The sequence below is a fragment of the Xenopus laevis genome, chromosome 5S, assembly GCF_017654675.1.
Source record: "Xenopus laevis strain J_2021 chromosome 5S, Xenopus_laevis_v10.1, whole genome shotgun sequence".
Taxonomy (NCBI): domain Eukaryota; kingdom Metazoa; phylum Chordata; class Amphibia; order Anura; family Pipidae; genus Xenopus; species Xenopus laevis.
This window is the reverse complement of record NC_054380.1, coordinates 15347731-15364269: the sequence shown is the minus strand read 5'-3', so window position 1 is coordinate 15364269 and position 16539 is coordinate 15347731. Positions and strand designations below refer to the sequence as shown.

The window sequence follows — 16539 nt, the reverse complement described above, 5'->3', positions numbered from 1 at the left end:
CTCAAGGAAGGAACAAACAAGACAGACATTGATGATTGTGCATTCTTCACTGAGTCAAAAACTGTATTAAATATTTGCAAATTTCATTGGTTTATTTCCAAGGAACATAACTAAAATTGGTACCTTGGATTGACCTGTGATTTGGCTTCTATGCTAATTGGTATTTGAATCCATGGTTGAGATTTAAGATAGTATTCACTACCATTCAGTGCTTGTGCTCTTCAAAAACAGTTAATAGTCACAATAGGGGATGATTTGTGGTAAAATGGTAGACAAGAAGAATTCAGTGATCCCATAATCTATTCTTTACTTTTGCTAAAAACCAACTGAGGTATATACAGTATCACACATTTTGGAATACACTGGACCTCAAACTTTGCCTAAACCACACTAAATAGATACATTTTTTATACTAACTTAGATGGAACAAGTATACATCAAGACATGGTCAAAAGGCTCTGCATTTGTACATCAAAATGTACAATCCAGAGGTTGTGGTTAGTGATGTGTGTGTTGACCTGAAACCCGCAGTGACCTGCAGTTTGACCACCAGTTGGGTGGGTTCAGGTTGAAATTAGGCCAAACATTGAAGGTTAGGGTTGGGTGTGGGTTAGACTAGGTAAGTACACTCCTCCACTGCTTCCAAACATTCTGTATCTTGGACCCAGAAGCGTGCACAGAAGTAACATACAGATGGAGATGGCAAGGGTATGGGTCAGATGTGGGTCCTACAATGGCAAAATTTTGTGGGTTAGGGTCGGGTGGATGTTCCGGTTGCACATCACTAGTTGGGGTGCAAATAATACATGATAATGTTAGATAAATTCTGAATTTGTCACTTGAACTAATGTTAATCTGGCCCTCACACAGCAGCTCTGTTAAACTCATAGGTTCTTGAGAAATGATGGGAAATGTTATCAGACTTGATTATATATAAAATAATTTGGTGCCAAACAAAAACCTTGCCCTTGCTGCTCTCTAGTTAATGAACAGGCATAATGTGTTATGTGGAAGAACAAAATATAATTAGAAGCATTCTTCTTCTCCTTAAAGATGCTTGAAAACCTACACCCTCCTAATTTCGACTAATCCATTTTCTGTGCTGCAGACCTTTGTAGTTGAAGGTAGCACAAGACAGATAGGCAAGCACTTTAGTGAGTGAACCCTCTCAGCTGAATGCATGAAACAGATACATTAAAACAGCAGAAACTTGCTTTTGGAATAAAAATTAGCCACTGGTTATGAGGATGAAACAAATGAAGCTGATTTAATGCTACTCGCTGCCTTCATCCAAAGTTTGAGCAATTTTTCAAATCACTGCCACGGGGCATGTTAAGGCTTTGTTCCTGATGAAACTACAAATGCAGAAGCGCAATAAAGTAGTTTAGTATTGTATCTGAAATGCAAAACACCCGCATTATATATAATGCATAAAAATGTTTGCTTGAATTCAGCCATTGACCTTTTTAAAGTGTTTGGCATTAAGCAATCTGGCATTTTTGTAACAAGAACACATCTGTCGAGGAGACTCTTAAAGGGATACTGTCATGGGAAAAAAAAATTTTTTCAAAATGAATCAGTTAATAGTGCTGCTCCAGCAGAATTCTGCACTGAAATCCATTTCTCAATAGAGCAAACAGATTTTTTTATATTCAATTTTGAAATCTGACATGGGGCTAGACATATTGCCAATTTCCCAGCTGCCCCAAGTCATGTGACTTGTGCTCTGATAAACTTCAATCACTCTTTACTGCTGTACTGCAAGTTGGAGTGATATCACCCCTCCCTTTCCCCCCCCCCCAGCAGCCAAACAAAAGAACAATGGGAAGGTTACCAGATAGCAGCTCCCTAACACAAGATAACAGCTGCCTGGTAGATCTAAGAACAACATTCAATAGTAAAAACCCATGTCCCACTGAGACTCCTTCAGTTACATTGAGAAGGAAAAACAGCAGCCTGCCAGAAAGCATTTCTCTCCAGGCACAAGTCACATGACCAGGGGCAGCTGGGAAATTGACAAAATGTCTAGCCCCATGTCAGATTTCAAAATTAAATATAAAAAAATCTGTTTGCTCTTTTGAGAAATGGATTTCAGTGCAGAATTCTGCTGAAGCAGCACTATTAACTGGTTCATTTTGAAAAAAATTTTTTTTCCCATGACAGTATCCCTTTAAAGACAAATATGTTGGTTTGACAGAGTTGGTATTATATCATGGGGTGTTCATGCCTGTGTGTAGAAATATAACTTGATCGTTTAATATGAGCTTTCTATGATGATTTCAACATGCTAGAGGACGTTCTAGCATGTTCGGTCACAGTATGGACATAACTAAAGGCTTGTGGTAGAGATGTCAACCTGTCACAGCTGGTGAGTTTTTTTTTCAACTCCCTAGACATCCATTTATGCCACAACCATGCCCCTTGAGACTGTCTATGGCCAAAATGTGTTTTCGGCATTGTTAATGCAACATTTACATTTTCTTTATAGGGAAGGTTAAACTGGGATGAAGCATTGGCTTCACTATAGGAGATTGGAGGTCAAAACTAAGAGCCTCATGAAGATTCCCAAGAAAGTTGACCATGTCTTTTCTGGGTTCTGGTGCAAAACTTGATTAGCAACTAACTGGCTGCTATAGGTTACTAGATTTGTAAGGCAACATTTACTACTGGCAGAAACAAATAGACAAGTTACATCTTCAGGCCTTCCAGCTGAAGATGTTGCAGTTCCTCTTGCATCCAATGCCATTAAAAGCATTATGGTGCAAAAGTACTGGACAGGGTTGAAAACAAATCATTCAGAGGGTTCTTTCACAGCTGTAACATATCCCAATCCACCTCAAAAATCAATTCAACTATTGGGCTGTAATCTGAGATAGTATTTCCTCTCCCAGGACCCCATGTAGAGTTGGAGCCCCAAAGCATATGTCCTTTCTCCCCTGCTCAGAACCATCCCTTGGAAGAATGCATCCTACATTATGGGGGTTATTTACTAAACTCCAAATGCAAAAATCATGAAAAATCTGTGTTTTTTTTTTTACAAAATCTGACTTTAAAAAAAAATATCACTAATTTTTCAGAATTTATTAAACCCCGAGGATGGAAAAGTCCGAATCAGAAAATCCGGCATCTCAGACCTGTCTAGGTTGCATATAAGTCAATGGGAGAAGTCCCAATGATTTTTTGATGTGCACTGGGTTTCGTGCAATACCCTGAAGTTTTCTGCGTTTTCGGGTGAAAATTCAGAAAAAATGGGAAAATTGGATGAAAAATCCTAAAAATCTTGAAAATCTGATTTTTTTTCCCGCAAAACACATTTTTGGGAAAATGTAATAATAAATAAGCATCAAAAACCCGAGCGGAGTTTGTAGATAAATTCAGACATTGATAAATAACCCCCTATATCAAATGGTAACACCAAGTTACAGTAGCTGATGTCTCTGGCTGTATCATTAACACAATCACAGGTAATTTGATATTTTGTAAAATGTTTAAGTGTGCCAGAGAGCTAATTGATTTAATTCTAATTAGCACTACCTACAGTATGTATAATGACTCATTTGCTTCTATTACTAGTACTTAATTCCTTTGCAGATGGCTTGCTCTTTGATGGCTTCCTGACACCGATCTGCAATTAACAAACACAAGGGGTTAATGTGCTAAACAGATGTGCACTGGGAGCAAGGGAAGAATCCTATGGATGGAGGGTGGGGAATATTTTATTTTCTCATTATCTCAGGTACTGTTGCAGCCACCTACAGATAACCATCTTAAATCATGGTAAATTACACACCGCATGCTGACGACTCGGTCATGGAAAATTATGAAGCTGTGTGGAGTCTCATTTGTTGTGTTGAAAACAAATGTAAATAAATTACTGGCAGAATCTCATTTACATTTAGAAAATTTATCTGGGCTGCCTGCAGATTCAGCTTTTTAAATGACACTTTAAAGAGAAGTGTCACTCATTAAATGGAGATCCAGGGGGTGGGGGGGTTTCATTATAAGGAGATATTACTCATATCAGCAGCTTTGATTCCCTGTATACTGCAATACTTGGTCTTTAAACGTATACACTTCAGATCCCAGCATACTCAGCATTCTTAAAGCCATACACGGGCAGATTAAAGCTGCCGATATCGGTCCTTTAGAGCGATTCGGCAGTTTATCGGTCCATGTGTGGGGGCTCCCAAAGGGTCCTCCCAATTGATAACAAGCCAAAAATTGGCCAGATATCTATTGGTCATGTTTGATTTTTCGTACAATCCAGGACTGCATTGGCTAGTTAATTCGGTCCTGTGACCCGTCGGAGCCCATTCGTAGTATTGTAATCCGATCAATCGGCCCCAGGGCCGAACGTTCGGATTCATCCGATATTGCCCATATCGGGTTAAGATCCGCTCGTTTGGCGAGCTTGTCAAACGAGCAGATCTTATAGGGGCACATTTACTAAGCTCGAGTGAAGGATTCGAATGAAAAAAACTTTGAATTTCGAAGTATATTTTTTGGGTACTTCGACCATCGAATAGGCTACTACGACTAAAAATTGTTCGTCTATTGTTCGTCTATTCGACCATTCGATAGTCAAGGTATTGTCTCTTTAAAAAATACTTTGACTACATACTTTGGCAGTTTAAACCTACTGAGGTTCAATGTTAGCCTATGGGGACCTTCCCCAGCACTTTTCTAAGTTTTTTTTGATCGAATAAAAATCGTTCGTTCGTTCGATCGATCGATCGATTAAAATCCTTCGAAACGTTCGATAGAACGATTTTTATTTGATCGTTCGAATTCAAAGGATTTTACTTCAAGGGTCGAATTCAAGAGTTAATTAACCCTCGAAATTCGACCTTTGATAAATCGGCCCCATAGTATCCTATTTGAAGTATCCAAAAAATTACTTCGAACCCCTTCGAATCACTTTGACCCTATGTTAGCCTATGGGGACCTTCTACAACCATTTTCTAAGTCTTTACATATCGACGTAAAATCGTTCCATGGTACGCTAAAATCTTTCGATCGTACGCTACAATCGCTCGAATCATTCGATTCGAACGATTTAAACGTTCGATTGAATGATTTTACTTCAATCATTCGATGGGCAAATTTGGTAAAAAAATACTTCGACTTCGATATTCAAGGATTACAATTCGATGGTCGAATTTCGAAGTATTTTACACTTCGAAATTCGACCCTTGATAAGTCTGCCCCTTAAAGTCTTCGGGAAATATTAAACCTATGGGTCCCTGCATTATCAAGGTGACCAACTTCCTATTCAGAGGAGAAGGAAGGCTCATTTTGCTAAAGGGGCCAGATTTCCACTGCAGGTTTCAGCTTCTATCTTACAAAGTACATCAAACTCAATGTTAGGAAAGAGGAATGTGATTTTGGGGGCTATTTTGGCAAACAGCTTGGTTTTTATTTAACACACTTATTTCCATGTTTTTTTTTATTTATCATCTAAGAAACATGATTTTAAAAGGTTTGCTCCGAACCATAAACGGTTCCACCAACTTATATACTTTTATAAGTCTTCCAGCAAGTCACTGCATTTCAAGAAAGTCATTTAACCATTAAATTATTCAGCATGTTTTGGACGCCAGTTGTAACTCTGGTAAAAATAAATAAAACATTATTAAACAGATAAGTGCTGCTCCCCCACCCCCCCCAGAAGAGAAAATTTTAATGAAAATACATAAGGGAGGTGGAGAAGTTGCTATTACTCTCAACTGTCTGACCAAAGTGGAGTGAATGCAAATGTGATGCCAGAGATAGGATAAATTGCCATTAAAAATGAAGTAAGGAGGAAGGAAAAAAAAAATAAGGCAAAATAGTAAGTTAACAGATAAAGGTATTTTTCTTTTTTACAAGGAATGTGCACCAATTTGCCTTCCTCCCCATCCCATGATGTATCGTTAATCACTTTACTGCACACTACAGTTCCCTGCCTGACATATCATTAGGATCAAGCACCGAAGAGAGACGAAGAAGACCACAGAAGATGGAGCATGGCTAATGGTGCATATATTGTAGGGAAAGTAGCCCATATAACTTATTTGGCAAAGGAGGAAAACAGATTATCAAGTTTAAAAATATGGTGATCTGCATGGTTTATTTAGAGCTGATAAAAAGTTGACTGAATTTAGGTCACTTTACTTTACTACTCAGGGTAGGCATCAGATGGACACACTTGACCCCGTCATTCTTGGGGAACTAATAAACAATTCAAGACCATATGCCCCTATCGCTTTTGACTCAGTGAAAAACAGTAAGGGTAGAAATTTCTGGTCAGGCTTTCAAAGGGGAAAACATCATTTTTTTCGTAGAAAGAAAAATGTACATTTTTTGTGATTAATTAAACCACAATGGTGTTAAAAGCTCAAATCAAAATGTACTCCATCTTAGACCTGCCGAGTTCATGTAGAAGTCAATGGCTGATACCCCATTTATAATTGGAATATATCCTGATCCGCCCTGGGTTTCGTTCAATATTCCAAAGACTTCATGATTTTCAGGCGATAATCCAAAAAAGTCACAGGTTTCAGGTGTCAAATCAAATTAAAAAAAAGTTGCAGTTTTTGTTGACAAATACAAAAACATTCACATGATTCAGATTTTTTCCACGATTTTATTGAGTCTTTTCCCACTCAAGAAATTTCCGTGAAAATTTATTGATAAATAGGGGGGGGGAAAGTCTTTGTGGATTTGGTCGGAAAATAGTGAGAACATTTCGGATTTTCATAAATAACCCTTGTAAAACCCACATGGATAACGTTTGGGCACCCCTGGTTTCCATGGTACAGTCTTTAGCAATGCAGTCCAAAGGAAGAGGCCCACATTGATCCCTAGGGTTCTCATCATCATTATGTCATAATTGATATCAAATTTTCGCATGTGCTACACCCCTAAAACCTTCTTAACCTTCTTAAAGGGATCCTGTCATCGGAAAACATGTTTTTTTTTCAAAACACATCAGTTAATAGTGCTACTCCAGCAGAATTCTGCACTGAAATCCATTTCTCAAAAGAGCAAACAGATTTTTTTATATTCAATTTTGAAATCTGACATGGGGCTAGACATTTTGTCAATTTCCCAGCTGCCCCTGGTCATGTGACTTGTGCCTGCACTTAAGGAGAGAAATGCTTTCTGGCAGGCTGCTGTTTTTCCTTCTCAGTGTAACTGAATGTGTCTCAGTGGGACATGGGTTTTTACTATTGAGTGTTGTTCTTAGATCTACCAGGCAGCTGTTATCTTGTGTTAGGGAGCTGCTATCTCGTTACCTTCCCATTGTTCTTTTGTTTGGCTGCTGGGGGGGAAAAAGGGAGGGGGTGATATCACTCCAACTTGCAGTACAGCAGTAAAGAGTGATTGAAGTTTATCAGAGCACAAGTCACATGACTTGGGGCAGCTGGGAAATTGACAAAATGTCTAGCCCCATGTCAGATTTCAAAATTGAATATAAAAAAATCAGTTTGCTCTTTTGAGAAATGGATTTCAGTGCAGAATTCTGCTGGAGCAGCACTATTAACTGATTCATTTTGAAAAAATATTTTTTCCCATGACAGTATCCCTTTAAATTTTTCCCACAATCCCTTCCTTGTATTCATAATCAACAAATTACTGAGATACTTTTTGTTTCTGGGAGGTGTATTAAAAATCCAAGTTACAGTGTACCCTAGAAATCTTATGGTGTGCATCTTGGATGCTTTGCCTGCTCCATTTTTTACCCCCTTAAAGCATCATTGTTGGATACAACCATTGAAAAAACAATATGGGTGACTTTCACAGCAGGAGAAACTTACTACATGTGACATGGGTCTATGCTTTGCCTGAGGGATTGATTGCTTAAGCAGCATTGTGCTTTAATATGTCTAAAGCTGCTATTTGGATTTCCATGTTATACCATACAAAACAATGAATAAACTCAGTTACACAAGCATGAACATGGTCAGTGTGTATAAGTATTGGGAGAAATGGAAAGCCCATGAAATAATAATTTTTATTTGTGCAATGCCAGAATTATAAAGCCAAAAGCTAAATGATGCCGCAATTGTGATTATCTCAACAACAGTGCCAAAATGCTTAGTTACAAAGCATCCCAGCTGTCCTCGCTTGGGTACTGATGGCCAGCAATTCTCGTGCCACCAAGCATGCCAATGATGGCCACAGACTAAGAGAGCCGTGAAGATGCTGTTTGTAGGCTGCCATCAATTACGGGATGAAAGCTGTTCTGAGAACTCCATCATTAACAAATCGCTTTCTGGAATTGTTATGAGGTGTTTCAAATATGCAAATAGCAAGCTGCTCGCGACTATACTGCCTGGGAAAAAACAAAGAAAAATTGGAAATCAAGATTCCCACATTTATTAATGGATATTGCTTTCAACTGCTCTGATTATGCATTACTGCAAATTGGTTTCTCGATGCGCGTAGCTCCATGACAGAACTGCAACAGTCATTCAATCAGACAGCTGCAACAGGTACATACGAGTATGATGGATAAGCTGCTCAAAAGTCTCCAGGCTGTTCTGCTCTACACAAAGCGCACACCATTAGTATCTAAGAACAACTCACTGATGAGAGTTACAACTCTGGCCGACTTCATAAGCGTTGGGATGCATCAGCCTCCTTTGTTTCAAGATAGAGGGAATTTGGCAAAGGTAAAATGTTGCGATTATTCATCCCTACAATTACGGTGTCTTCCCTTTGTGTGAATTCCCTCAGAGAAAGGAATGGACCTGCTGTACACATCAGGAGAAAAAGAGACCCAAGTATGTTTGTTATCATGTATGGTTTGATTTTTCTCAAGCTTGACATTGCATTTTTCTGTAAGGTTTCCACAGGTTCTAATGGTAAAACAACTAAGAATTTTTGACAACCCTTGAGAAGACTCAAGTAAGCGGAGTAACATTTAAAAAGATCTATACAAACCAATGGACATTTTTTTTGTTTTTAAATGTTACTCCGCTTACTTGAGGATTCTCAAGGGTTGTCAAAAATTCTTACAAACCAATGGACATTTTTTTTTGTTTTTAAATGTTACTCCGCTTACTTGAGGATTCTCAAGGGTTGTCAAAAATTCTTACAAACCAATGGACTTTTTTTTTTGTTTTTAAATGTTACTCCGCTTACTTGAGGATTCTCAAGGGTTGTCAAAAATTCTTACAAACCAATGGACATTTTTTTTTGTTTTTAAATGTTACTCCGCTTACTTGAGGATTCTCAAGGGTTGTCAAAAATTCTTACAAACCAATGGACTTTTTTTTTTGTTTTTAAATGTTACTCCGCTTACTTGAGGATTCTCAAGGGTTGTCAAAAAATATTTACAAACCAATGGACATTTTTTTTGTATTTAAATGTTACTCCGCTTACTTGAGGATTCTCAAGGGTTGTCAAAAATTCTTACAAACCAGTGGACTTTTTTTTTGTTTTTAAATGTTACTCCGCTTACTTGAGGATTCTCAAGGGTTGTCAAAAATTCTTACAAACCAATGGACATTTTTTTTGTTTTTAAATGTTACTCCGCTTAGTTGAGGATTCTCAAGGGTTGTCAAAAATTCTTAGTTGTTTTACCATTAGAACCTGATCTATACAAACCAATGGACATTTATTTTGTTTTTAAATGTTACTCCGCTTACTTGAGGATTCTCAAGGGTTGTCAGAAATTCTTAGTTGTTTTACCATTAAAACCTTACAAAAAAATGCAATGTCAAGCTTGAGAAAAATCAAACCATAAATGATAAATGAGCCCAATGGTCCCATAATTGAGATTCGTCAAATTCATAATGTTTGTATTTGGCTGGATACTGAATCCTCCCCACAATATTTTGTTAAAATATAGAACAAAGTCTAACCCTAGTTTAAATTTGTGAGCCACCAACAGAGTATCATCATTTGGTAATACAAATATATGTGAGACGAATACAGGTATGGGACCTGTTATCCAGAATGCTCGGGACCTGGGGTTTTCCGATAAAACAGATCTTTAAGTAATTTGGGTCTTCATGCCTTAAGTCTACTAGAAATTCATTTAAACGTTAAATAAACCCAATAGGCTGGTTTTGCTTCCAATAAGGATTAATTATATCTTAGTTGGAATCAAGTACAAGCTACTGTTTTATTATTACAGAGAAAAAGGAAATCATTTTTAAAAATTTGGATTATTTGGATAAAATGGAGACAGCCATTCTGTAATTCGGAGCTTTCTGAAAATCGGGTTTCTGGATAAGGGATCCTATACCTGTACTGAGTTCACCTAAATATTAGGGGGCAGATTTATCAACGGTCGATGTTCAAAAAATTCGGATTTCAAGCAAATTTTTGTGTACTTCGACTAAGGAATATTCGAATTTCGAAATTTATCATGTACTGTCTCTTTAAAAATTCAACTTCGACCATTCACCATCTAAAACCTGCCGAATTGCTGTTTTATCTTATGGGGGGGCCTCCTAGAACCTATTTACAGCAAATTGGTGGACTTTGAAAAACCGAAGGGTTTTTTTGGAAAAACTTCGAATCGGACCTATTCAGCCAAGAAAAAAAAAACTTTGATTTTTTTTAAAAATAATTTTCAGTTGGTCTTTTTGAATTCGAATTTCAAAGTTTTTCAAATTCGAAATTCGACCCTTGATAAATCTGCCCCTAAGAATCAAGCCAAAACTGAATCGTACAATTGACTATTGACTCCCATAAAGTATGAGTATTGTATAATCAAAATACTACGCATAATTATTTGAGTACTTAATCATGCGTGTGCTACTCTGCTCTGTGCCAGCTGGAAATCTGGGTCCATCAGTGTTATAGTAAGGGTGGTGTTAGATGGGGGCAACTCTGCACTAATTCACATTTGTATTAATCTTGTTTGCGCCAAAGGTAACAGTGAAGAAAACCACAGCAGCTTTTACATTTTAACCAGCTAAGGAAAGCAGACATAGTGATTTCCTCCCACAGTCCAATAACATACTAGAAGATTAATGAAATTATGTTGAGTCTGTAGGGTTCCTTTACGACCACAAGTGCATGGCGGCTATTCCGTGTTGTAGTTGCTACAAGTGCATCTGATGCATCAATATTAATGCAATTGTGGGTGTGTATTTTTCCAAAATGGACACAGTTGCGGTTGGGGATTGTGTAGTTTACAGTACTCAGCAATATTGAGATGTTTGCATGTGATTCACTGGCAATAACTCTGCTGTTGGCCTAGTCTGCAGAGAAGGGTTCTCCCGTGAACTTGCCCTGAATGCACGAGATTCAGAAGAGAAGGTGGAATGACCATAATGGTCAAGGTCAGGGAACAGCAAGCAAGAACTTTTAATAAATTGTGACAATGGTTGCCAATTTCATCTATATTTGCTTGAATGAAGCTAACCCATGGTTGTAAATTAACCCTTTTGTATGTGTGTGTCTGTGCTAGGGTGATTAGATTGTAAGCTCCAATGGATAAATATGTGAGTGGAATTTCAACCACCCAGAGGTGATTTCCAGGAGGTTCTTTGCCATTAATTAAAAATTGCCTCAGCCACACCCTGATCATGCCAAGTACACCCGACCATGCCCGCAGTCCCACCCTTCCCCATATATAATGAGACTGTGGTTAGGATGCTCAGAGTTGCAGTTTAACAGTTAGAATCTTAAGGGCTACAGTTTGTTAAAAATTCCATTTAACAAAAGCTTTTTTCCTAAATTTGATACCCCAAAGGCTAAAGAATGTGCTAAATGTAGTTCTCAGTAGACTTCAATGGAATTTCCATGTGAAAAGGCTGACAAATATTTATTTTTAATTGAATCTGGCACAATATGTCCTGTAATATTTTTTTTTCATGTTTCCTAACACTGCCAAGGACCCCTTTGATGAGTCCCTAAAATCAATCCTTCATCCGTTAAGATCTGCACAGGCAGGGATAGAAGGATCATACCAACTTTGGCTGTTGTACGTATTCCTTGTACTTCAGCAGATGACATGCAAATACATAAGCACCCATCACCCCAGTCCTACACTGTCTGTAAACAAATGAAAGCAAGAAATCTGAATAAACATTTCTTTTATGCATATTTCCTTCTGCATTAGTGTTCTTTTATGTGTGACAAAAGGGTCACTAAGAAACCAAGCGGAACCTAGAATTTTCTTTTTTTATGCTCGCATTCCATCAGGTTTGTAATTGGAAATAAAGTGAAATCCTAAGGCCTGGAACCTTTATTTCTTCATAATGCTACACACTTAATTGCTCCTGTCATTTACCCACACGATTATGTTGTCTCGAAACAGAGACAAATAATAGATTTTAGTACTTGTGCGGCGACTTAAACTGCATGCAGAGAGCCACAAACTACGCCATTAAGCTGGAATTACAGCTTAAAGTCAGAAACAAAAATTTAACCCCAGTAATCATTATCCCCTCAAAATAAAAGACCACATGAGTTTGATACATCCTGAAATCCAATTTTTAACCAACAGAGATTCAAAGCCCTCTATTATATCAGCGTGGTAGTTTTGTTACAGTAAAACATTCAACAAAAGTATTTCCCATCGAAAGAGCAGAGGAAGGAAAATGAATCCAAGGCAGATTACTGGTTTAACCCTGTGTTACAGGCTCTGCCTCATGTAGATTATAAATACCTCACTTTATTTTCATCTTAAAAGTGCTGCAATTAGAAATAAACCCAGATTTCCATCTTAGAGCTAAAAATTGTAGTCACTGTATTATTCATGCCTTTGGAACTTTATACATTTGAAGCGAAGTGTGATCATGTGTAGCTCCCAGAGACCCAGCAAAAATATGATTTTTGGGAGCGTACTGCATGATATTAGAAATAGCTATTTAGGCATGAAAAAGGACTTGATCAAATGTAATTGTGAATTCCCACTGATGGTCCTGTTTGCAACTCAGGACACTGGTAATACATAGCCTCCAAATTGTTGCAGTTGCAAATGCTCAAAAGGTCCATCCCCACTGCCTGTGGGGTTAGGGATTTGGGGAAGTGATAAATTGAATGCGCACATGTTAAAACTAGTTATTCAGCTGAGGTGTCTAAAACCCTCCTACTCTCCTATGTGGGGAATAAAATACTGCTATGTGTTGTCTAGATGCTAGAACCTTAAGTGAAGCTTGAATATTGTGAAGACCTATTGTATAACCCTGGAAACACTTGGGCAGCAACAGTTTTGAATAAAGAACAATCTCTGTATATAGCTTTGCTAATGTTTAACAGAAATGAGATGGTTGCAAAACTTCATGTATTCCATGGCCAGATATGTGTTGATGCATGTTGGATGCAACTAAGGTACAATCAGATGTTATGCCACGGCCAATAAGGCAATTAACATATATACATGTCACATGGTCTTCTTGTAAAAATCTCCAGAAAAATCAACTCAACTCTAATTATAAATAATAATAAATCAATTGGAATATCAAAAGCATGGAATCAGTCCCCCATGTTACATGCTAGGAGTTATAGTTTGCATTGAGTGCAAGTGGTTTGGAGGTCCATATAAATTCCTCAAAGTGCAATATGGAATTAATGGTACTCACTTTTACCCACAATTCAGTCTGAAATCAAGAAAAGATCAAAGCACACATTCATGGTATGTAGTACACCTTACACAGGAAATCCATTTGTATCATTGTATGATGAGGGGCACTTGTCTAAGACTAGTGATGGGCGAATTTACTCACAGGCGCTAATTTGCGGTGAATTCCCGAGATTTGCAGCCAGCGAATAAATTAGTACAACTGCCACGAAAATTTGCCGGCATCAAAAATGAGACGCAGGCGATGTTTTATGAATTTCTCACCGTTTTGCGAATTTTGCACGAAATTCGTGAATTTTTCGGCAAAGCAAAACGCCCCAAATACGCCCAACGCTATCTAAAACCATTGATGGTCCTCATTCTAATTTATGGCAAACATTTCTTTGCAAAGCATAATTATGTGTTCTTCGAAATAATGACCATAATTAGTTATATAGATATTGTTATTAGATCAGAAGAAGACTCTGTCTAAAGAGGAACCTGAACTAATATGCTGTTCATGGAAAAACAACTGACTTCTTCATGTTTGGGTAATGGTTATCAAGGTCTCCTTATTAATGTGCCCACAAAGGTACAACAAAGGTACACCCACCAAAGTATAACCATCAGCACCCTATACCCTAAACCAGGGATCCCCAACCTTTTGAACCTGTGAGCAACATTCATAAGTAAAAGGAGTTGGGGAGCAACACTAGCATGAAAAATGTTCTTGGGTCGCCAAATAAGTGCTGTGATTGGCCATTTGGTAGCCCCTATGTGGATTGTCAACTTACATTGAGGCTCTGTTTGGCAGTGAACCTGGTTTTTATACAAAAACTTGCCTCCAAGCCTGGAATTCGAAAATAAGCTCCTGCTTTGAGGCCACTGGGAGCAACATCCAAGGGTTTGGAGAGCAACATGTTGCTTGAGAGATACTGGTTGGGGAACACAGCTCTAAACTAACGTCAAGATCCCAGTCACGGCTTACTCTTCTGCCTTTAGCAGCCACCTTTGGCGTTGGGAGGAGCTCTCAGCTACTTATTTGCCACCAGAAATTAATGTGAGAGGAGCAAGATGAGCATTCTGGGTGAGCCAAGGGGTGAATCGTAACGGCTAGGGCGACAGGAATAAACACCAGTAGGTTGTAGTATTAGCTATGCAGAAATGTACACACTTAACTGTAACTTCACAGGCAAGGGTCAGTCCAGGCATAGTTCAAACAAAGTCAGGCAGGGGTCAATCCAGGCAGAGTTCAAGCAAAGTCAGACAGGCAAGGGTCAGTCCAGGTAGAAACACTATAGAAAATGCACCCAGGAACTATGAACATAGACCTTCAATGAGCAGTGAAGTTCTGCTAAGAACTGGTTTAAATAATCAAGTTTCATCACGTGTTGCGGCATTGCCTAGTTTTGAATGGGACACACAGAAGAAAAAAGGCTACAGGCATCCCTTCGATGGCAACGACAGTCGTCCTTGTCGCTGGCCCCCTAGACCAACAGTAAATCTTACACCAAGGGTCACTTCTATTAGTTATAACTTGCATATTTCCGTGTACATCACTGATATTGGTACGAGTCTGCACAAGGCTGAGTATAAAGACTGGTTTGAGTGAAATATAATTTATTTTTTTTGCTGTTGCCGATCGTGTTCATTCTTCTACATTACCACAAAGAGGAGTAGTATTTTGTCTATTGCAGAAGTGCCCGCCCTCTGTCTACTGTAGAACTATATATTCCAAAATCTTTTGTCAGTCTCAGTCTGAGATTCTAGAAGATGTATTTAAAGTTATAAAAACTTCCAAAGGGTCATGGGTTGGTCATGATAAGTCTACTAAAATACGTCATACTGCAGCAAAATCTAACCCTCTCTTCCTTGCTGAGGTCAACAAGAACACAGAGTCCAAGAGATGAAACCTGGATGTCCTGAATTCTGAAACCAGCAATTAGTTCTACATTGCTCAGTTCAAAAAAGATCTTCCGCAGGCAGATCATTTGTACATTGATATGTTCTTTAAACTTGCATTGAACTTCAAGGATCTGCCAGTAACTTTGTTAACTCGGTTTCTTCTAATCAGCACTAAATTGCAAAATTCGTAAGTAGCTTTTCAGGAAAAGAGTGAAATAGGGAAGCAGTCAGTTATCACTAAAAGCACATGACCAATGACATGAGTGGGCTCCCAAGACAGACATGCCATGTTGCAATTTATAGCACATTATGGTTTAATGAATATGGAAAGATTGAAAAGCAACATTATCCCAGACAGTTACGAATCTAGAAATAAGTTCATGTTTTGTGTTCATTCTATAGGGAAATAACACAAGGCCAATGGATCCCCCATAATTCACCAGTAATATCCCAGTAATGTGACTATTCTTGCTGCTCCATGAAACATTTTGTATTCATACTTGTGCAATCTGCACAGCTACAATACCATTGCACTCCATTTTGTGAAGGTTTAGGAACCCTAATCACTACAGTTAGCACACCCACCCAGGGCTTGATTACTAATCTGACAAAGAACTTTTAAAATAATTTATAGGACAGAAAATGGATCAGTTCTGCACTGAAATCTGTGTTTTAAACAGATTCTTTCTATATTTAATTTTGAAATTTGCCATGGAGCTAGACATATTGTCAGGCACAATGCACTGAGATTGCTGCTTCCACATATTACAGCTAAAACCAACACATTTGTTGGTTCAAGAATAATGTTTTTTAATGGTAGCGTGATTTATTTGCAATGTAAACAGTGTAATTTAGAAATAAAAAGTAAATCATTAAACTCATGGCAGAATCCCTTTGAGAAGGCCATCTGATGCCAGCCAGTACAGTAGCTAGTAATGGACAGCTTTTTCAAAACAGCCGTGTCATTTATTTTCAACATGGTTTTTTTTACCCAAAATGCAGGGGGGTTTTTTCACCATAATTCCAGTGCAATTACTTACAGAGCCAAGGCTTGGGATACCAACCCAAAAGCCAGTTAGATACATATTTTGGTAGAATTTCCTAGAAACTCCCAGAAGTCCAGCATG

The 16539-nt window shown here is 38.2% G+C and overlaps 1 protein-coding gene across 1 annotated transcript in view; it reads right to left on the bottom strand.

Annotated features, from left to right (window-relative positions):
• LOC121394351 overlaps window positions 1-16539 on the bottom strand; it is a 103727-nt gene that overhangs the window by 37774 nt on the left and 49414 nt on the right. The gene's annotated exons all lie outside the window — the stretch shown is intronic.